The 22,161-nt window shown below is 49.4% G+C and overlaps 1 protein-coding gene across 4 annotated transcripts in view; it reads left to right on the top strand.

Annotated features, from left to right (window-relative positions):
• Positions 1-4,273: 4,273 nt before the first annotated feature.
• Positions 4,274-22,161, top strand: part of ANKRD11 (ankyrin repeat domain 11) — a 216,165-nt gene continuing 198,277 nt past the window's right edge. For all 4 annotated transcript variants that reach the window (XM_030820504.1, XM_030820518.1, XM_030820497.1 and 1 more), the window contains exon 1: positions 4,274-4,610. The gene's annotated coding sequence lies outside the window, so the exon portion shown is untranslated. The remainder of the gene's footprint in view (positions 4,611-22,161) is intronic.

Below are 22,161 nucleotides of genomic sequence, written 5' to 3'. Positions count from 1 at the left end.
ATGACTCCAGGAGTGTTGTTCATAGATGGCACCTGGACCACCTTGCGTGCACACTTTTTTCTTGAGACGGAATTTTGCTCTTGTCGCCCAGGCCTCAGCCTCTCGGGTTCAAACGATTCTCCTGCCTCAGCCTCCCGAATAGCTGGGATTACAGGCGCCCGCCACCACACCCAGCTAATTTTTGTATTTTTAGTAGAGACACCGTTTCACCATGTCGGCCAGGCTGGCCTCGAACTGCTGACCTCAGGTGATCCACCCGCCTCGGCCTCCCAAAGTGCTGGGATTACCGGCCGGGTGCACACTTCTGAATCTCACTCCAGATGTGCTGAATCAGAATCTCTAGAGTGGGGCCCAGGGAACCGCATCAAAGGACACAAGCATCCCGGCCGACTATTTGAGCACACCCCCCACAGGGGCTCCAGATCAGGGTTTCGTAGATCTGAGGTTTTCTTTGGCCCACAGAATGTTTTACAAATTAATTGCCCTTAATGAAATGTCCCATAAAAATTTAATTTCCAGTTTGGAGGATGTGGCAACGGTGGCTCTCCAGCAGCTGTCACCATGGCCCCTCGGGGCTGTGCTGGCCACCTGGCCCTCCCCGGCCTCTCTGCATCCTCCCGTTGCTCTGTTTCTACTCAAAATACTGTGACAGTTTCCCACCTGGCCTCACTTCCTTCACGCTGTTTCCAGGGTTATGTTGTAAAATAGGAATCTGATCTTCAGGCCTCGTGTTGGAAACCTTCAGTGGTGCCCTTTTGCTATTAGGCCAAGGAGCACTGCTGCACCACGATGGCCTCCCTGCTCCTGTTTCCGTCTGGTTGTGTCTCCGATTTCTGTTGCTGCGCCCCTTGTGTCCTTTACCCATCACCCACGCAGGAGGTCCAAAGAACATCTCAGACTTTAAGTGCACAAAACTAAACTGTTTTTTCACCCAGACCGGCCTCTTCCTTAAAGCTCTCTTCCAGGCAATGCTAACCTCACCCTGGACCCTTCTTTTACAGCCCACAAAACGTTGCCGACTGTCTTCAGTCCAACCGTGTCTCTCTACTCCATCTGCACCACTGTCTCTGTGCGTTCATTATCTCACAGCCATCCTTTCATGCAAGTCCCCCACCTTCCCACAACTCTCCGACGGCTTACCTTTTCCCTCAGGATAAAATCCCAACTCCTTTTTTTCTGGGAGTTGCTCTGTCGCCCAGGCTGGAGTGCAACGGTGTGATCTCGGCTCACTGCAGTCTCTGCCTCCCGGGTTCAAGTGATTCTCCTGCCTCAGACTCCCGAGTAGCTGGGACTACAGGTGCACGCCACCACGCCTGGCTAATTTTTTATTTTTACTAGAGATGGGGTTTCACCATGTTGGCCAGGCTGGTCTCAAACTCCTGACCTCAAGTGATCTGCCCGCCTCGGCCTCCCAAAATGCTGGGATTACAGGCGTGAGCCACTGCACCTCACCTCAAAGATTTTCTCTTTTTCTTGAGATGAAGTCTCATTCTGTCGCCCAGGCTGGAGTGCAGTGGCACGATCTCGGCTCACTGCAACCTCCGCCTCCCGAGTTCAAGAGATTGTCCTGCCTCAGCCTCCTGAGCAGCTGGGACTACAGGTGCCCGCCACCAGCACGCCCAGCTAATTTTTGCATATTTTTAGTAGAGACGGGGTTTCACCATATTGGCCAGACTGGTCTCGAACTCCTGACCTCATGATTCACCCGCCTTGGCTTCCCAAAGTGCTGGGATTACAGGCACCGCGCCCGGCCAAGATTTTCTAATTAGTGCATTTCCTGGCTTCCTTCCCTTTACTCTGCATTTCTTTTCTCTACCATACAGGTTCTACTTCTGTCGAAATTCAGTTTGCTTTTACCTTAGTTTATGCTCAGATTCTGTTTCCAAGGCCAACTGCCTGCTTACTCATATTAATATTTTGCACTTTAAATTCCCCTGATGAGCATGGTGGTGCAGGCCTGTAATCTCAGCTCCTCAGGCGGGAGGATCACTTGATCCCCGGGAGTTTGAAGCTGGACTGCGCTGACTGCACCTGTGAATACCACTGCCCGTCAGCCTAGGGGAAACATTCTGGAGGGCGAGCTTGACTGCTTAGGTTGATGTTTTTCAAATTTTCCCAATGATGAGTATTGTAAGGGACCAAAATAAAAAAATGCCAATGCCTAGTCCCCTCTCATCTAGAATAATTCCATAGGTGATGATGGGGTCCAGGACTCTGAATTTCATCAATTTTACCAAATACTTCTTCCAGCGAGGCAAATATGGAAACCCTTGGATCACCTTTTCAGGAACGCAGATCAGCGCATACACTGGCTGTTTTTATCAGGCGCTGACCCCTCATCCAATGGCGTGACTAGTTGTGGGTGGAGCCCGAAATCTGGCTGCCTAGAGAAGGCTGAAGGTCCAGTTATAGCATAACTAATGTTTCCACAGAGCTCCCATACGTGCCAAGCACCGTGCTACAGCCTCCACAGCCCCTTCATTTAATCTTCCCGACGGGCCTATGAAATAGGTGCTCTTGGCCGGCACTGTGGCTCATGCCTCTAATCCCAGCACTTTGGGAAGCTGAGGAGGGAGGGTCGCTTGAGTCCAGGATTTCAAGACCAGCCTGGGCAACACAGAGAGATCCTGTCTCTACAAAAATTTAAAAAATTAGCCGGGCGTGGTGATGCCTGACTGTGTTCCCACCTACTTAGTAGGCTGAGGTGGGAGGATCCTCTGAGCCCGGGAAGCTGAGGCTGCAGTTAGCACTGCACTCCAGCATGGGCGACAGAGTGAGACCCTGACTCAAAAAAAAAAAAAAAAAAAAGAATAGGTGCCACTTGTAGTTCCCATTTTACCCATCAAGAAACTGAAGATCTGAGAGACAAAGCCTACAGGGTGACTGCTACTCATTGGTAGGGCTGGGATTTGAATATGGGCGGTTTAACAACTGATCTCTCGACCATACTGCGTGTTGCCCAAGTAAAAAGGCCGTCCTCACGGTCCTGTCCACTCCGGACTTTGCAATTCCGTTATTTCGTAAATTGAGGCCTGTAAATAGTTTGCTTACCCGTTGTCTTAGTCCCCAGTAACATGCAGAATTAAAAAAGAAACTGAAAGGAGTACCAATTTTTCACCTTGCGTTTTTGGTTTAGTTCTGGAGGAGAACACAGGTGCACTTAGAACAGGATCCACACGGCGGGGCGCGGTGGCTCACGCTTGTAATCCCAGCACTTTGGGAGGGCGAGGCGGGCGGATCACGAGGTCAGGAGATCGAGACCACGGTGAAACCCCGTCTCTACTAAAAATACAAAAAAATTAGCCGGGCGTGGTGGCGGGCGCCTGGAGTCCCAGCTACTCGGAGAGAGTGAGGCAGGAGAATGGCGTGAACCCGGGAGGCGGACCTTGCAGTGAGCGAAGATCGCGCCACTGCACTCCAGCCTGGGTGACAGAGCGAGACTCCGTCTCAAAAAAAAAAAAAAAAAAAAAAAAACAGGATCCACACTTACCAGAGTGTAAAGAAAACCAGTCCTCATCTACCTTTTTCGAGTGTTGGAGAACTAACTAGCAAGGCAGGGGATGCGGCTCGCGGGCGCCTGGCCTCCTCACGCGGCTCAGGCTCTTAGAGCGCGAGGCCCAGGGGCTCTGGAGCCGCGGCCGCGACGCGCCCGAGGGCCGTTCTCTTCGACGGCAAACCGAGTCACCGCGCGGGAGCCCCGAGCGACCGCCCCGATGCCCCGGTCCCCTCCCCTCGCCGCCGCCTAGGGCTCTTCATGCCCCGTGACGCCCGCTACGGCAGCGCGGTAGGAGGGCGGGCCGGACGTGGCCCGAGATGCCCGGGGGCAAGCAGAAGACCACGGGTACGCGACAGGCAACCGCCGCTCCAGCCCTCGAGGCGGACGTTTTGTCTCCCAGCGCTTCAATACCAGATTTTGTTTCCAAACCACATCCCAGTTGCTTCCGGCACTTGGAAAGACCAATCGTCAGGCCCGAGAATGCAAGACCCACCCTCCTTTGCGACGCAGGCAGCCAATCCAGTTGCTCGCTACTTCCAGTGTCGCGTGCGCCCTTGCGCAGGACCCTGCCCAATCGTTATCGGGACGTCCTCCTAGTCCCGCCTCCGGGCCGCCACAGAGGCTGTCAATCCCGCCTCTCCCCTTCATTCCATTAGCGCACTAACTCCCGTCGCTGTGACGTGCGCAGCCCCTGCGGCCGGCCGGGGCGGGCCAATGGCGGTAGCGGATACGGCGGGCCAATGGGCGGGAGCGTCTCATGCGGCCGGCGCCCGCCGCAGCCGCCGCTGGGTCCTGGAGCCAGAGGCCGCCCTGAGACGGTGCGCGATGGACCGAGGGCCCCAGCCGGGGAGGCGCCGCCGCCGAGCCCGCGGCCAGACGCCCCTTCAGTAGCGTCCGCACCGGGAGTCGCGGCGCTCGTCCCAGCCGTGGGCGCGCCCGAGGGGCGGGCTCGCGTCCCGCCGTCCCTCGCAGCTCTGCCGGGCCCGAGCCCGCGCCGCCGCCGCCGCCTTGCCGCTCGGGCCGCGCGGCCCGGGAAACGCGGCCGCGGGCTGCATGGGCAGCGCCCGCGCCCCGCCGCTGAGCCGTCGCGGAGCCGCGCAGCCCTCGGAGCCCGGTGAGAGGCGCCGCTGGCCTGGGGGCGGTGGTCGGGGCGGGCACGGGGCATTCGCGCGGCCTTGCGGCCTGCAGGCCTTCCCCGGCGGCGGAGCTGCGCCGCGGCCCTCGGGGCGGGCCTGGGGGATCGGGGCGGGTAGGCGGGGGTCTGTGGGGGCCCGGGGCGGTCGTGAGGGGCCAATAATGGGTCCCGGACCGGGCCTGCGGGTCCGGGTTCGGGGCAGCCAGGGGGTGTTTGGGGGCCCGGGGTGGCGGTGAGGGGCCCATAGGGGGCTTCTGGGCGGGCCTGGGAGGTTGGGGGAGCTCGGGTCGGCCGTGAGGGGCGGATGAGGGCTCCGGGCTGACCTGGGTGGCCGGGGGCCCGCGGCGGCTGTGAGGGGCCGATTGGGGGCTCCGGGGCGGGCCTGGGGCCGTGGGGCCCGGGGCGGCCGTGAGAGGCGGACGGGGGGGCTCCGGGGCGGGCCTCGGGGGCTCGGAGCGGCCGTGAGGGGCGGACGGGGGGCTCCGGGGCGGGCCTGGAGGTCTTGGGGACCTGAGGCCGCCGGGAGGGGCTGCCAGGGGGCGCCAGGCGGGCACCGTGTGCTGCGGAGCTGGGGGCGCCGACCTCTGACCCGCGAGAGGGGCGCCTTCGCGGTGCTGGTCGTAGTTGTTATTCTCAGCGTCCCTATTATTATCGCTGTTTTGAAATGAGAGCAGGCGGCTCTCGGGCTCCGAGCCGGAGGGGGCGGGCGAACTGGGGACCTGGGGGCGTCGGGGTTGCAGGAGGCGCGCGTAGGCCGAGGAGGGGCAGGAATGCGGGCAGCCTTGTGGGGGGTGTTAGGGGGAGGGTAGGCGGGCGGGTGTGGGGGTGGCTGGGAGGAAAGCGGTGGCGGTGGCGGCTGCAACAGCAGCCCTTGGCCTCAAGGAACAATGTGAGACGTTGCCTGAAATGTTAATTTCCGTTCCTCATTTCATCATCCCCCTGGCAGGGCGGTAGCTGTGTGTGTGGTGTATGTGTGTGCGCGCGCGCGCGTGCGTGTGTGTGTGTATGTGTGTGTAGGGTTGGCCCTGCCACATTGATTCAGTTCTCTCTCAAAGAGGGATTGTACTGTTAACTCTTGTATTTGTGTCATTTGGGAAGGTTGGTCGGGGGAGTCTTGATTTTTCTCGAGGCCTGCTCTTTTCCCGGTGCCCCATTAAGATTTTCTGCTTCTGTTGTGTTTTTGGAAGGTTAGTGTTGTATACCAGCTTCCAAGAAGTTTTGGAAGAGGCTTGGGAAGATGAAGCTGGTCTAACAGCTCCCTATGCTTGAAAACTATTTTCCTTCTAACAGTTAAGGTGTAATATGCTTAGGATTCATGGTTTTTGTAGGTTATGTGTAGTTTTGTATCCTTTTGCAAGAACAGGGTTTTCTGGTAGAGAAATTATATTTCAGGCTTTCTTATATGAGGAGAGAGTTTTATGCAGTCATTTGAGCAATATCCTTAACATTTGAAATGAGAAATAAAAGTGTGCCCAGTTGTTGAACTGCAAAACTTAGAGAATCTTTTGATGCTTTTTGGGATGTTGAGACTTAGCCAAACATATGAGATGATACTTCTTGTGGAAAAAGTGCCATCGAAACAGTTACTGTTTTTGTTGTGTGCAGCGCGCGCTAGTCTATGGCATAACGTGGATAGTTCAAAATTGGAGACCCTGAGGCTCTTTCTTTGGTTTCTCTGAGACCTTGATTTCTCTTAGTAAGTATTGGCTGCCCTGCAAGACTTCGAGTTCTGTTAGAGAATGATTACAGAAGTCCTCTGATTTTACTCTGCAACTGTAGTTAAACCAGAAAAAAGTGGGAGGGGGGGGCGGATATCTTGCTCAGCCTTCATCGTGACCCTTGCGTTGTATCTTGTATAGTTGGTGTGGCCTCCCCCACCCTCCATTCAGCTGTCGTTCTCCTCTGTCTGTAGTTTCTCCCCGGAAGAGCAGGATGGCCATGTGAATGGAACGGGATGGGAGGGAACAAAGACCAAGTTGCTATGACGTTTTCTCTGTTCTTTGTGATGCCTCTTAAGTTTGTTGAAAAGTGCCCCACGAGATATTGCTAAATTTGACCCGTACTTGAAACTTTCAGCAGTTTATTTCTTCTGTGGTAAAATATGCATAACACAATTTACCAGAAGTTTGTTTTTAAAGGTGTCACTTTTAAAACCTGAGTTCCTCTTTTGCAGCTCTAATTTGTGTCAGCCTTCTAACTTGAATTGCCACTGTCAGATGCTTTTCTCTGGACTGGCCATGCTGGTCACCCCATACCAGCAGTGCCTTTCATCACACCCACCCAGATGGGCTGCTGATGATGAGCGGCTGCCATGTTAGCTGTAATTACAGTGTTGATACGGTGACAAGTAGAACTCCCTACAAATAGAGTTAAGGAAACTATGCTATTTGTATTGGAGAATATTTTTCCAAGAAGTTTTTGTGCCCCTTATTTTATTTTATTTTTAATTTTTTGGAGTCTCGCTCTGTCGCCCAGGCTGGAGTGCAGTGGCGCAATCTTGGCTCACTGCAACCTCCGTCTGCCGGGGTTCAAGCAATTCTCTGCCTCAGCCTCCCGAGTAGCTGGGATTACAGGCGCCCGCCGCCACGCCTGGCTAATTTTTGTATTTTTAGTAGAGATGGGGTTTCACCATGTTGGCCATGCTAGTCTTGAACTCCTGACCACATTGTGATCCACCTGCGTTGGCCTCCCGAAGTGCTGGAATTACAGGCGTGAGCCACCGCGCCCGGCCTCTTTGTACCTTTTTAAGTAGATTTGACATAGAAAGGTTATGCTTCATCAAATATAAGAGGAGACTTATTTTGCATATGGGCAGAGAGCCCATCATCAATTAAATAACGTAATTAGAGAGTGTCAGTAAATGCGGGCTCAGAAAATCATCTGCATTTTGTTGCCAAAATAAGTGTTTTGATCTGTCCATTACCCTGTGTAAGTCTCTTCATCCTCAAATGGTAAGTGTAATGGGTGAGAGTCTCAATAGCAAGGTATTTGTAGTTAATCGGTGAAAATGATGGTGCATCCCTTGTCTGGTGGCTGCGTCAGTTTATGACTGCTGTGTAGTCAGTGCTCTGTCGGAATTCAGTGTGGCCCGTTTGATAAACTTTATAGAAAAATGGAATGAATTCAAGTAAAAGTTATTGTCTTGAAATTTTGAAATGTTTTCAGTATGTGTTCTCTTAATTTGAAATTTTTTTTTTCTTTTTTCTTTTTTTTTTGAGAAGGAGTCTTGCTTTGTTGCCCAGGCCGGAGTGCAGTGGCATGATCTTTACTCACTGCAACCTCCACCTCCTGGGTTTAAGCAATTCTTCTGCCTCAGCCTCCCAAGTAGCTGGGATTGCAGGCACCTCCCACTAAACACGGCTAATTTTTTTGTATTCTTAGTAGAGACCGGAGTTTCACCATGTTGGCCAGGCTGGTTTTCAAACTCCTGACCTCAAGGGATCCACCAGCCTCGGCCTCCCAAAGTGCTTGGGTTATAGGCGTGAGCCACCATGCCTGACCTCAAATGTTATTTTTATGATAACGTCCCCACTGGTGATTGTGGCCTAACTCTGGTACCGTGCCCCATTCTTGACCCTGCCCCAAGCTTCCAGTCATTCTGGCTGCGTTGGCCTTTCCTTTCCTCAGATGGGCCGTGTACCGTAGTTTGTCGCATGGTCTCGACATACCTCGCTGCCATCTCATGCAGATGCCCCCAAACTCCAAGATAACTCTTACTCAGCCTTTGTGCCTTAGTGTAATATCACTTCCTTTAGTAAGTCTTCCTTTTTTTTTTTTTTTGAGGCAGGGTTGCTGTGTGTTGCTCAGGCTGGAGTGCAGCATGTGCCACCGTGCCCAGCTAGTTTATTTTTGCTTTTTGTAGAAACGGAGTCTTCCTGTGTTGTGTAGGCCTCAGCCTTCTGGGCTTGGCTTACCTCAGCCTCCTAAAGTGTTGGGATTATAGGCATGAGCCACTGTGCTTAGCCCCCATTTGTTTTCATTACAAGTTTGCTTTTATAACTTAGATAAAGTTGGGAACACAGTTTTCACAATTAAGGCAGAACAAGAGATAAAGAAACATAAAGGGAGAGTTGTCTTTGTGGGAAGAAGGTGCTTTCTGTGAAAGCACTTTTAGTAGGACTGCTGTTTTTAGGCCAAAGTAGAAGGCCAGAAGCAGTTTTTATTCGGATTTCCTCATCGTTTTCATCAAGGTTTCAGTTGCTGTAAAGGATGGTTTGAAATCAGTCTGGACTGAGTGTAGTTTGCTGCTGCTGCTTATGAGCATTAAGTGTTCATTTGTAACTTTGAGTCCCCTCTGGTCACATATAGCTGAACAAGTGGAGTCATATGAAAGTTTTAGCATTTTAATGAAGAAAAAATAATCTCTTTGGAGGGAAATACAACGAAATGGAGGTGTGCCATATTGATTTTTTCCATATGTTTACGTTTTCAAAGTTTCTTTTTAAATGAAACTGTTATGTAATTGGCAAAAGTTTGCTTTTTAGAGACTAATTATGGGTATATTTGGGAGATTGTGACTTGTTTTAGATTTTTGGGTTTACAGTAAGGGGCGAGGGTATTTGGTGGAGGGGAACTGGTTGGTTGTGGCTGAAAACATTCAGACACTATTCTAGCTCTAAGAAACTCCACAGTTTTGTTTTGTTTTGAGACAGAGTCTCTGTTACCTAGGCTGGAGTGCAGTGGCACGATCTTGGCTGACAGCGACCTCTGCCTCCCGGATTCAGGCGATTCTCCTACCTCAGCCTCCCGAGTAGCTGGGACTACAGGCACATAACACCACGCCCAGTTAATTTTTGTATTTTTTTTTTTTTTTTAGTAGGGACGCGGTTTCTCCATATTCGTCAGGCTGGTCTCGAACTACTGACCTCAGGTGATCCACCCATCTCAGCCTTCCAAAGTGCTGGGATTACAGGTGTGAGCTACCGTGCTAGCCAGAAACCCCACAGTTCTAAAGTTGGCTCTGTGAATAAAGGGTTAAGAGGGTTTTCAGTGTGAAAATAAAAGTAAGCCGTCCTGTCTGTATGGCTGAGATTTTTCAGGGGCCTAGAGGACTGAATCCTTTTGAGCGAAAATGCAGTCTTCTGGGCTTCCCCACACCCGCTGTCTCGCTTCCTCTTGGAGGTCAAGGTTGAGGCAGCTGTCAGGGTGCTGCTGTCTCAGTTACAGCGTCCTTGTGGCTGGCGGAGGGTGAGACCTGTTTCCAGGCCTGTCCTTCGCATCTGTGCAGTGAATTATTTATTATCCTGGAAATCTGTAGGGCTCTTTTTTCCATGTGTAAAGCAACCAGTGTGTACCTGTTCATTATTTGAAAATGTTGGCTTTTTTTCAACAAAACATTTTTATAACTTGTATGAAAATTTTTTTTGTCATGGTAAAATTCCTAAAACTTTCCCCTTCATTACTTGAGTCTAAAAAATGTGACTTTTAAGAATGGCTGAAATTGAAATGTTATTTGTAAATGCCTAATAACTTTATGATATCAGAGGTTATTTTTTTATGTAAAATTAGCAAATAAATCTCTTTTCTAGGTGCATTGATAGTAAGTTGCCCTTCCTCGACTCCCTATGGCTCTTTTCACACTTAGGATGCTAATGTGTTAGAATAAGGAATGCAGTGTTTCCAAGTAAAGGGAAGATTGCGTAGGCTGCTTGGTTCCTGAGGTTTTACTAGAGTTGGGATTAGCTTACCGCTGCATTCATATCTGGCACAATCAAAGAAGACTTTGGTTTAATTCTGGATGATGATGTAAACTTGAAATCATTATAGCTGTACTGTTTAAACTTATCTAAAATAGAGAAGGTAAGACGCAGTGAAGGACCTTCTTTTTCTCTTAAGAAATCAAGCTTTGTTAGTATCCACCATGTTTCTAGATGTGGTTTTACATCTTGCAAAACAGGAAATAAAAGTAAAAAACCAAAAAAACCCCAGAGCATTACTCTTGAAAGGATTAAGTTTTTAAAAATGATTTTGACTAAGATGTCTGGCTGATTAAAGGGTGTGCAGAGCACTGAATAACCTTTGCCTTTTCCGATGATGACAAAGAAGAAATCCAGCTTTCAGGAGGCTGAAGAGCGTCTTGAGAACTTGTAGTGTTAGTGTGTTCCACAGCCCCACGGTTGATTCGGATTTCAAGGAATTTTTAGACTTTGTGGATTTTTTCTTCACTAGAATTGTATGTTTGGCTCCTAATTTATTTAAATTACATACATAGATATTTTTGTTACTTTGAGAATAGTCTATCTGAAATTTGAAGTTCTTTAGAGCTTAATATATTAAATATGCTAACACTCAAAACATTTTCTTTTTTTTTTTTTTTTGAGACGGAGTTTCCCTCTTGTTGCCCAGGTGTGATCTTGGCTCACCGCAACCTCTGCCCCCCGGGTTCAGGCGATTCTCCTACCTCATCTTCCCGAGTAGCTGGGATTACAGGCATGCGCCACGACTCCCAGCTAATTTTGTATTTTTAGTAGAGACAGGGTTTCTCCATGTTGGTCAGGCTGGTCTCAAACTCCCGACCTCAGGTGATCTGCCTGCTTCGGCCTCCCAAAGTGCTGGAATTACAGGCATGAGCCACCATGCCCGGCCTAAACATTTTCTCATAGGCATTTTTCCCCTGACACATGAGAGAGGTATCTTTGAATTGTATCCTTTATCTTTTAGTATGAAACTCAGAAAAGTGATACGCACTTGCACTTACAGCTTAGATAATGTTAAGCATATTTAATGAGATTTACATTCATGCTTTATTTTTCTTTGGCAAAGTGGTTAGATCTGATTCTGCTAAACGTGGGTTCTGACCGGATCACTGGGTTTTAAAAGAAGATGATGTTGAAACTGACTCTTGTAAAAAGGGACATTTAGTAGAATCTAATGGTACGGTGAAGTTTTAGACAGTTGAGGACAAAATCTGTCTTGGAACTTAACCTATACCTTTTCCTTAATAGCTTTCTTCTTTTTTTTTTTTTTTGACACGGAATCTCGCTCTGTCGTCCAGACTGGAGTGCAGTGGTGCAATCTCGGCTCACGGCAAGCTCCGCCTCCCGGGTTCACGCCATTCTCCTGCCTCAGCCTCTCCCGGTAGCTGGGACTACAGGTGCCCGCCACCACGCCCGGCTAATTTTTTTGTATTTTTAGTAGAGACGGGGTTTCACCGTGGTCTCGATCTCCTGACCTCGTGATCCGTCCGCCTCGGCCTCCCAAAGTGCTGGGATTACAAGCGTGAGCCACCGCGCCCGGCCAATAGCTTTCTTCTAAGCCCATAAATACATTGGTTCAGGGGGATGAGCGAAGGCAGATGGAGGGTGTGGAAGGGAGAAGGAGAACAGCTCTCGGGCGTTGGAGAAGTGCCGGGATTTGTGCCAGTGCTGTCTGTGTTGGTTTTCCAGCGCCGCTGCAACTAACCACCGTACCCTTAGATTTATTGTTTTATAGTTCTGTTGATTAGAAGCCTAACATGATCTGCCTGGGCTAGGATCTGGGTAGGTAGGGCTGGTTCCTTCTGGAGGCTGCGGGGGAGAGTCTGTGTTCTTGTCTTTTCCGTGCTCCAGAGGCTGCCTGCACTCGGCCTGTGGTGCTTTCCTCAGTCTTCAAAGCCAGCCTCATGGCATCTCTCTGACTCCTGCTGCCCACCCGCTTTTTTGGAGAGAGAATCTCTTGGCTCTGTTGCCCAGGCCGGAGTGCAGTGGCACAGTCAAGGCTGACTGCAGCGTCGACCTCCTGGGCTCAATCAATCCTCCCACCTCAGCCCCCCACAGTGCTGGAATTACAGGCACGGAGCCACTGTGCCTGGCCCCTCTTCCACTTTTGGATCCTTGTGGTTACATTGGGCCCACCCGAACACTGCAGGGTCATCTCCCTCTTTGCTGATGAGTAACCTCAGTTCCCTTTTCCATGTAACCTAAGGCATTCACAGGTTCCAGGGGTGAGCAAGCTGGAGGTTTTTCCAATAATGTTCCCTTGCTGTCCCCAGATGCCATCCAGGATCCCACATTGCATTTAGTTGTCATGTCTCCTTAATCTCGTCTGTAACCGTTTCTCAGTGTTTCCCTGGTTTTCATGACCTTGGCAGTTTTGATGAGGGCAGTCTTTGTTTTTTTATGTCTTTGTGACTGACCATTCACACATTTGGCCTGTTTGTAAAGCACAGTGTGGCTGACTTGTGGCTCACCTGACTGCTTTTCCAAATGGGGTGTGGTGCGCTCTACAGTGGGAGAACAGCTTTGTGTCTTCTTTTAGCTGGAAGGAGCTACATGTTTTATGGTAGGGACTTGTAAAACTAGACAAGCTCTGCTTTTTCTGACGTTTCACTGATTTCCTCCACAGATGTTCATTGGCTGCTCACTGTGTGCAGTGCTGTGGCCTCCTGCTCTGAGATCTGGGAGAAAGATGCATTTAGTTGACTAAAGCTTGCATTAAATATTGGTTCTTATGAAAAGAGAGGTCATAGATCAGAGGAGAGAAAGGCTCTGTGACCTGGGAGATTTAACGGAAGAAGTGCTATTTTTTTTTTTTAAACTGTAAGCTATGTTTCTGTCTTAAAAAAAGAATCAGTGGAATGTCACTGCAGAAATCAGAATAAGGGCATCTTCGACTGCGAGAAGGCTGTGGACAAAGGCTGGGAAGGCCGCATGTAACATGAGAATGTCAGCCAGACCTGTCTGAACACGACAGCCCATCCAAGAAGATGGAGGGTGGCAGCAGATGAACCTGGAAGTATGACTGGAGTTGGGCTGTGTAGAGTTTGCAATGATAGACCTGAATTTTGTTTGCTGACTTTTTTTGAGGCAGAAGATGATGTGTCAGAGTTTGCAGGTGGTGGATGCCTAGATGAAAGTACTGGCTTTGCAGCACCATGGTGCCTAAACCGTTCTTTTTTTGAGACAAGGTCTTGCCCTGTCACTCAGGGTGGAGTGCAGTGGCGTGACCATAGCTCACTGCAGCCTTGAGCTTCTGGGCTGAAGTGATCCTCCTGCCTCAGCTTCATGAGTGACTAGAACTACAGGCATGTGCTAATTTTAAAAAATTCTTTGTAGAAATGGGGTTTCGCTATGTTTCTTAGGCTGATCTTGAACTCCTGGTCTCAAGTAGTCCTCCTGCCTCAGCCTCCCAAAGTGCTGGGATTTTAGGCACGAGACATCATGTGCAGCCTTAAGAAGATCCTTAGAAGAGGACCTGGAGAAACTTGAAACAGGGAGGGGAGTCGAAAGCACACTATGTAGGTGAATTGTGAAGACTTCATGGTGTTTGTTAACTGGTATTCATTAAAAAGACTTGGAAAAAGAGAAGATGAATTGATTCACAGTGGAGGGAACGGGGCAAACATTAGTTAGGGGAGTGGCTTTGTGAAAGCATAGAGCAAAGGAGACAGAAAAGAAAGCAGGAATGGGGAACGGGGCAGTGGGGCAGAAGCTGGGTGCTGTTTATTTTGTGCCTACTGTATGTCACTCTCCGTTCTCTGCCCTGGGGACATTGGAAAGATGTGGATGTCACTGGTGTCATTTGCCCACATTCTGGAGGGAGAAGTGGGCATCTCAGTTGAGGAAAGGAAATGGCTATCGGGGGAGGTCTTGAGGGGCAAAGCCCAGGAGGGAGCCTTGTGTTAGGTGGGTACCTGCTGGCTCTGCTCAGTGCAGCAGATGCGTTGCCTAAATAACTTTAATGTCCAAGACAGACTGGTATTTGCCCTCAGATATTTTGTCAGGACAGTGTAAAGTGTGGGCCAAGATAGTAGTTTTGGGTCCAAATAGAAGGGGATTAGAGATTTTGGAGGTTGAAGCCTGCTGCTAGAAGCAGTATAGAAAGAAGAATGGGGATTCTGTTTGCCCAAATACGTGGTTAGGCTCATCTTGGACTTGTTTTTGTTTTATATCTTCTGTTACTTCTACGCACATGTTAATAGATACCTAATATTTGGTTGGAAATCTTAAAAGTTAGGATTTTTTTTTTTTTTTTTTTTTTTTTGAGACTGAGTCTCGCTCTGTCGCCCAGGCTCCAGTGCAGTGGTGTCATCTCGGCTCACTGCAACCTCTGCCACCTGGGTTTACGCCATTCTCCTGCCTCAGCCTCCCGATTAGCTGGGAGTACAGGCACCCACCACCACACCCGGCTAATTTTTTTGTATTTTTAGTAGAGTCTGGGTTTCGCCATGTTAGCCAGGATGGTCTCAATCTCCTGACCTTGTGATCCACCCGCCTTGGCCTCCCAAAGTGCTGGGATTACAGGCGTCAGCCATCACGCCTGGCCTAAAAGTTAGGATTTTTAAAAGGCTTGTGGTCTGAGAAGGAAGGCAGTAATACCTGGCAGGAAAGACTTAATTTTTTTTTTTTTTTTTTTTTGAGACTGAGTCTTGCCCTGTTGGCCAGGCTGGAGTGCAGTGACACGATCTCAGCTCACTGCAACCTCTGTCTCTTGGGTTCAAGCCATTCTCCTGCCTCAGCCTCCCAAGAAGCTGGGATTAGAGGTGTGTGCCACCACGGCTGCCTAATTTTTTGTATTTTTAGTAGAGACAGGGTTTTGCTGTATCGGACAGGCTGGTGATCCACCCACCTTGGCCTCACAAAGTGCTGGGATTACAGGCGTGAGCCTGGCTTGCCATCTTACTTTTTTGTTTGTTTGTTTTGAGACGGAGTCTCCCTCTGTTGCCCAGGCTGGAGTGCAGTGGCACCATCTCGGCTCAGTGCAACCTCTGCCTTACGGGTTCAAGCCATTCTCCTGCTTCAGCCTCCCGAGTAGCTGGGACTACAGGCGCCCGCCACCACGCCCGGCTACTTTTTTGTATTTTTAGTGGAGACGGGGTTTCCCCGTTTTAGCCAGGATGGTCTCAATCTCCTGAACTCGTGATCCACCCCCTTGGCCTCCCAAAGTGCTGGGATTACAGGTGTGAGCCACCACGTCTGGCCTTTTTTACATTTAATTCAATTTTTTTTTTTTTGAGACGGAGTTTCGCTCTTGTTGCCCAGGCTGGAGTGCAGTGGCGTGATCTCAGCTCACTGCAACCTCCGCCTCCTGGGTTCAAGTGATTCTCTTGCCTCAGCCTCCCGAATAGCTGGGATTACAGGCATGTGCCACCACGCCCAGCTAATTTTTTTGTATTTTTAGTAGAGATGGGGTTTCTCCGTGTTGGTCAGGCTGGTCTCAAACTCCCGACCTCAGATGATCCACCTGCCTCGGCCTCCCAAAGTGCTGGGATTGCAAGTGTGAGCCACTGTGCCAGGCCTAGATATTTTTTATATCAGGTCATGTGTTTTATCTAGGAGGCAAACTTTCCTTGTAATTAGTGTTTTTTTTTTCCTTTTTTTTTGTTTTTGTTTGAGAGGAGTCTCGCCACTGCATCCGGCCGTCATTAATGTTTTTCTAGTGATGTTGCACTCTCTTGACGTCATTTAACTGTCACCTGAATCTTCAGGGACTGGATTGGGTGTGGGGTAGGTGGTGGCGTGACTTGCTATTGATGGGACTGTTGCCCATGGGAACAGGAGGACCCACTACTTACACAGCTGCCAAAGGTGTGGGTCTTGAGGCCCGAAGGTTGAGGTTGCAGTGAGCTCAGATCATGGCACTGCACTCTAGCCCCAGTGACAGAGTGAGAACATTTCAAAAAAGAAAAGAAAAAGTGTTGGATCATTATTTACACACCCAACAAGTGAAAGGTCTGGAGGGCCCAAGTGAGGACAGCTCAGTTCAGGCACGTTTAACCTTCAGATTACCTTGTCCTTGAGAAATTTAGGAATAATCCCAGTTTCAGTCTTTGGAGGTGTGGTTCTTTGATGTTAGTCATGGGAATAAGGAATTTGCATTAAGCCTCAAGAATTGTGGAAAGTCCTAATGAGAAATGTCACGGGCGGAAGCTGCCGCCCGCTTTAGTGGTGCAGGTGATGGCTGTGCCCGAGAGCTGTGCGTAGCCAGCTGCTGGAGGAGAGGACTTGGCCTCCACAGGCAGCTTCGCCCACAGGGTGACTGTTGGGGGGCAGTGGGGACGAAAGGGACATATTTGTATGATGCTCAGTTGTCAGCAGGATGTCCAGGTTGCTTTTTTGGAGGGCATTGGGTCCTTGAGACCTTGAGACCCATTCTCTTTGGAAAGTAATGAGTTACCAGGCGGGCTGCAGGAGGATGTTCAGTTGTGGTGTGGAGGCATCGGGTTGCTTAACCTCAGAGGGATCTTTTTTTCTTATGAGTTGTATAGAAGAGGATGTCTTACATAGATTTGAAGGACCTTAAAAAAAAAAAACCAACCCCAATGTAGCTTTCCTTGTTTTTCACTAGGATGATAGTCTTACGTGCATGTCTGTTTCCTGGACCCTGGACGTGAAGATGGGGTCATTGAAGGCACTGGGAGTGTTTCTGTGCTGGTCCCAGAGGCCTGTGTGTGCTGCTGACGAGGCAGCTGGGCCTGGACGACAGTATTGGGAAGTGTTGTTGAAAGTGTTGAACGGAATTTCAGTTGATGAAGCGCTCCTCTCATTACGCCACTGTTTTCTTTTTCTTTTTTGATTTTTCGGGCTTCTTTTGAAGCCATAATAAATTGGAGTAGAAAGAATAAATACCAAGAAACAAATATTAGTTCTGATTTTTTTATTTTTTGTTAGTGTTTTTCAGATGGAGTCTTGCTCTGTCCCCAGGCTGGAGTGCAGTGGCGTGATCTTGGCTCACTGCAACCTTCGCCTCCTGCATTCTTGCAGTTCTTCTGCCACCACACCCGGCTGATTTTTGTATTTTTAGTTGAGATGGGGTTTCACAATGTTGGCCAGGCTGGTCTCAAACTCCTGACCTCAGGTAGTGTACCCGCTCAGCCTCCCAAAGTGCTGGGATTACAGGCATTAGCCACCTCGCCTGGCCTCTTCATTATTTTTATTATTAAAATGTTAAATACGGTAATCCCAGCACTTTGGGAGGCTGAAGCCGGTGGATCACCTGAGGTCAGGAGTTCGCGACCAGCCTGGGCCACATGGTGAAACCCCATCTCTTCTAAAAATACAAAAAATTAGCTGGGTGTGTTGGTGGGCGCCTGTAATCTTAGCTGTTCGGGAGGCTGAGGCAGGAGAATCGGTTGAACCCAGGAGGCGGAGGTTGCAGTGAGCCAAGATCGCACCACTGCACTCCAGCCTGGGTGACGGAGTGAGATTCCATCTCAGAAAGAAAAAAAAAAATTAGGCGTGGTGGTCCATGCCTGTCATCCCAGCTACTGAGGAGGCTGAAGCAGGAGAATCCCTTGAACGTGGGAGGTGGAGGTTGCAGTGAGCCGAGATGGCGCCACTGCACTCCCGCCTGGGCAACAGAGCGATACTCTGTCTCCAAAAAAAAAAAGGGAAATGACTTCAAGGTGATGCTTTTCTACTTCTACTGTGTCTGTTTCCTGAGATACAAATTTAACTAGCTAATTATCTTGTGTGTTAAATACTAGACAAAGAGAAGAGCAAAGGAGAACCTTTTTCTCCGTGTTTCTTCCTCTGTCCGCTTTTCTGAGTAGATGCTCATGGTGCAGTCTTCCACTCACTTCCCCTTTAGTCTCGGAGCTTCACGAGCTCCTCGTATTATAGATTGTTACCATATCGTGTGTTCCAGCCTGTGCCCATGTATAAACGTGTGTTGTGTTACGGGATACTGTGAGATGAGTCTGCCCAGAGGGAGTCTGAAGTCAGGACTGTGTCTTTCCACACCCCTCCACCCCAGCTCTCATCATGCCTCTGAGAGAACCAGATTCAGAGTGTGGTGAGGGGAGGATGAGGTGGTTTGGGGTGGGCTGTGGGCCCCCATCTCTTTGCTGGAAGTGTAGTGTACCTCTAGGGTATGTTTCCAAACTGTTGGTTGTGAGACCAAGGAGGAGAAGTCTTTTTCGGCAGGCTAGTCCCTGCGGCTTGAGGTCTCAGTGTCTGTAACTGCCAGGCTGCAGAGCCCCACCTGGCTGAGTCAGGAGTGTGTTGTAACCTGCTCACCTGCCCGGGCTGATTAGAAGCAAGCGTGGGCATTGGGTCTGCCTGTCCTGGTCCAGGCACCTCTCCTGGTTTGGCCAGGTTTTGGTTTGTGTTTATTCCTGATGTTGACGTTAATGATAAATGATATCGTTACAAAGCAGGTAGTTTGCTTTGCTATTCTACGAATAACCCAAGAACCTGAGGGTAACAGGACACATTAACAGTCTTCTAGTTAAGAGTTCTGATTCTGTGACTTCAGGGGAGATATGACCATCCTGACTGTGGTGGGTTATTAAGGCTGTGACAAGTCACAGGTAGCTTTAGGGATGGCAAAGATAGGTTCATTTGAATTTGATTTCATCTTTTGAGAATGGGTTGGTGTACCTGAAATTGGGTTTGTAGTTTTGGTATTTTGATGTGAGAAGGCATTGGCTAAAATTTTTTTATTCTCATAATTTGCATATTTTCTGTGTTTTCCCCATTGTTTGGCTCAGTTGTTTCTTTTTCTTTTTTTTTTTTTTTTTTTTGAGACTGAGTCTCGCTCTGTCACTCAGGCTGGAGTGCAGTGGCACGATCTCGGCTCCCTGCAACCTCAGCCTCCCGAGTAGCTGGGACTACAGGTGCCCACCACCACGCCTGGCTTATTTTTAAATTTTTTTAGTAGAGACGGGGTTTCACCATGTTGGCCAGGCTGGTCTTGAACTCCTCACCTCAGTTGATCCGCCCACCTCGGCCTCCCAAAGTGCTGGGATTACAGGTGTGAGCCGCCGTGCCTGGCCGGGGTCAGTCGTTTTTGTGTTCCTTATCCCTCTTTAAACTTGGGATGGCATTTCATGTTTCGTGGAGATATCGCAGCAAAGAACAGAATTTTGATTGTAATTGTTTGTTGCTGTAGCTACTGTTTTCAGACTTCCAGTGTGAACGATAAAAGATTGTTTTAAAATTGTAGGAAAAATTATCTTTTGTGTGAGTAGTTAATAAATAATTAGCATTAATGTTACTGATGTCTTCTACCTAGTTCTTTATCAAAATTGTTTTCCTGACTGCAATATTTCATTTTAATAGAGAATAATTTTCATGTAAAACTGGTTGCTTTATATTTTCTTTCTGGTTGCTATAGAAACAGTGCAGCGTGGCAGGTTACGGGGCTTTTATGAGGGAGCTCTCTGGGAGGCAGCAGCCGCCTGGTGATGAGGGAGGGGCACGGAATTGTCCTTTCACATCCCAGCTTGGCCACAGAGCCTCAGGAGCTGCATCATCAGAATGATTGGATTTTCTTGTCCCTTCAGCTTAAATGCTGTGGGCTTTGTTCTCCAGTGGAGTGGTCATTGCCTTTTTTCCTACCTGCGAGTTAGTCCATCTCTCCAACCCACTGACCCAAGAGCTCCCCAGCCTTCCTCTCCCCGTCACAGTCAGGAGGGTCTGTTGGAAAATTACTGACTGAACGACAAATGCCAGAAATTGCCCTGAACTGTGGAAGTCCCGGCTGCCACCCCCTTACTTGAGGTCCTCATCTCACTGCACCAGCAGGGGTGAGGAGAGGGCAGGGGCGGCCCTGCACAATGCTGGGGAGGAAAGGAGGCAGCTCCCGGCCAGGCAGGGCCTAGCTTTCCTTGCTAGATCATCAGCACACATTTGAGTTTGAAGATTTAACTTAACGTTTTCTTTTATATTTGGATGATACATCTGTAAGTTTTGGGTTGTTATGCAGTGTTCTGAGGATTGACGTTGGTGGCATATGTTAACCTTGAAAGCAGCATTTTGTTAATTATAAAAAACTTGGAATATAGTAATTGAGCATGAAGTAATCGAAGCTGTGAGGTCAGTTATGAAGAACTTGGTCTCGGAGTCTCTCTGAGCTTGGGAGGCTGCCTTGGTCTCTGGGGTTGGCATCATGTGTGTTGGTGGTAGGTTGGAAAGAGCATTTGGAGTTCTGAAGAGTGACCTGTGCTCCCTTTCCGGCAACCACTCATTATTTGTGCACGGAAGGAAGTAGCATGGACGAAAGCTTTTCTTTCAAGTGGGATCATGTGTGGGGGTGTATTTCTGGTCTTAAATTTTTTTTTTTTTTTTAAATAAGGTAGAGACAGGGTCTCACCGTGTTGCCCAGGCTGGTCTCAAGCTCCTGGGCTCAGTCATTCCTTGCACCTTGGCCTCCCATAGTACTGGGATTACAGGCATGAGTCGCCATGCCAGGCCAGTGTATTTATTGTCTACTGCTGTGTAACAGATTGACACACAACACATTTATTATCTCAAGTTTCTGTGGGTTGGAAGTCTGGGCACAGCTTAGTGGGATCCTCTGCTCAGGCTTTCATCAGGTTACCATCTAGATGTTGGGTGGGACTTTGATCTCATCAGAGGCTCGAGTGGGGGATGGTGTGCTTTTGAGTTCTTTCAGGTTGTGGCAGAAGTTATCTCTTTCTGATTGTGGGACAGAAGTCTTTGTTTTCTTGTTGACTGTCCCCTGAGGTCTCCTCTTGACTCTTAGAGGCCCCCGTACTTGCTTGGCACATGGCCCCTTGCAGCGTGGCAGCTCACTTCAAAACAGCAAAGAGTCTTCTGCTTCAGTAGACTAAGTCTTACGTAACATAGTGTAGTCATGGGAGTGATATCGCAGCAACTTTGCCACCTAATGCAACCCAGTCAAGGGAAAGCGATTCCATTGTTTTCACCACATTCTGTGGGTTAGAAGCACGTCACAGGTCCCACCCGCCTTGCACTCCAGGCAAGGTGGCTACAAGGAGGCATGGACACTGGGTGGGGAGATTGCCAGGCTCACCCTAGGGTCTGTCTGCTGGCCTGGGGTGTTCTTCAGAACCCTCATTCCCTGGATACTGACATGTCAGTCTCTGGGAATTAGTTGCATCTCTCCTCCATGACGTGTCAGTCTCTGGGACAGCAATGCGTCTCTTCTCTCTCCATTTGCATGCACTCCCAGACCCACTTGTAGAATGGAAGTAGAATCAAGACTTGTGGCCACAGTTTGGGTGGACGGGACACCTGGGCTTGCCCTGATTATATCAGGCTGTTTGCCCTGTGCCTTGTATTTCCCGCTGTCTTGCCTGCCTCTCAGGCTTATGGTGAGAATGAGATGAGATGATGGATGTGGTCAGTGAAGCAGCTGGTCAGGGCCTGGTGGAATTCTGCTCTAGTCCAGTCTGCCTCTTTCTCCACCTCTATTCTCTAGGCAGAGATTGGTTATTTTCAGGAGTAAGAGTATGGAATCATCAGAGTTCTTGAGGTCTTTGCTTTCTGCCTTAAATTCCCTTCTCTCCTTTCCCTGACTGATGCCCACTCATCCTTCAGGCCTCCACCTTCCCAGTGATCCTTTTTTTTTTTTGAGGCAGGGTCTTGCTTTCTTGCCTCGGCTGGAGGGCAGTGGTGTGGTCTTGACTTACTGCAGCCTTGACCTCCTGGGCTCAAGCCAAGCTATCATCCTGCCTCAGCCTCCTGGGTGGCTGGGACCACAGGTGTGCGCCACCACACCTGGCTAATGTTTGTATTTTTTGTAGAGTCGGGGTCTCACCGTGTTGCCCAGGCTGGTCTCCCAACTTGTGGGCTCAAGCGATCCTCCTGCCTCAGCCTCCCACAGTGCTGAGATCACAGACGTGAGC

This window comes from Nomascus leucogenys, chromosome 2 (genome assembly GCF_006542625.1).
Source record: "Nomascus leucogenys isolate Asia chromosome 2, Asia_NLE_v1, whole genome shotgun sequence".
Lineage (NCBI taxonomy): Eukaryota > Metazoa > Chordata > Mammalia > Primates > Hylobatidae > Nomascus > Nomascus leucogenys.
This window is presented reverse-complemented; position numbering and strand designations above follow the sequence as displayed.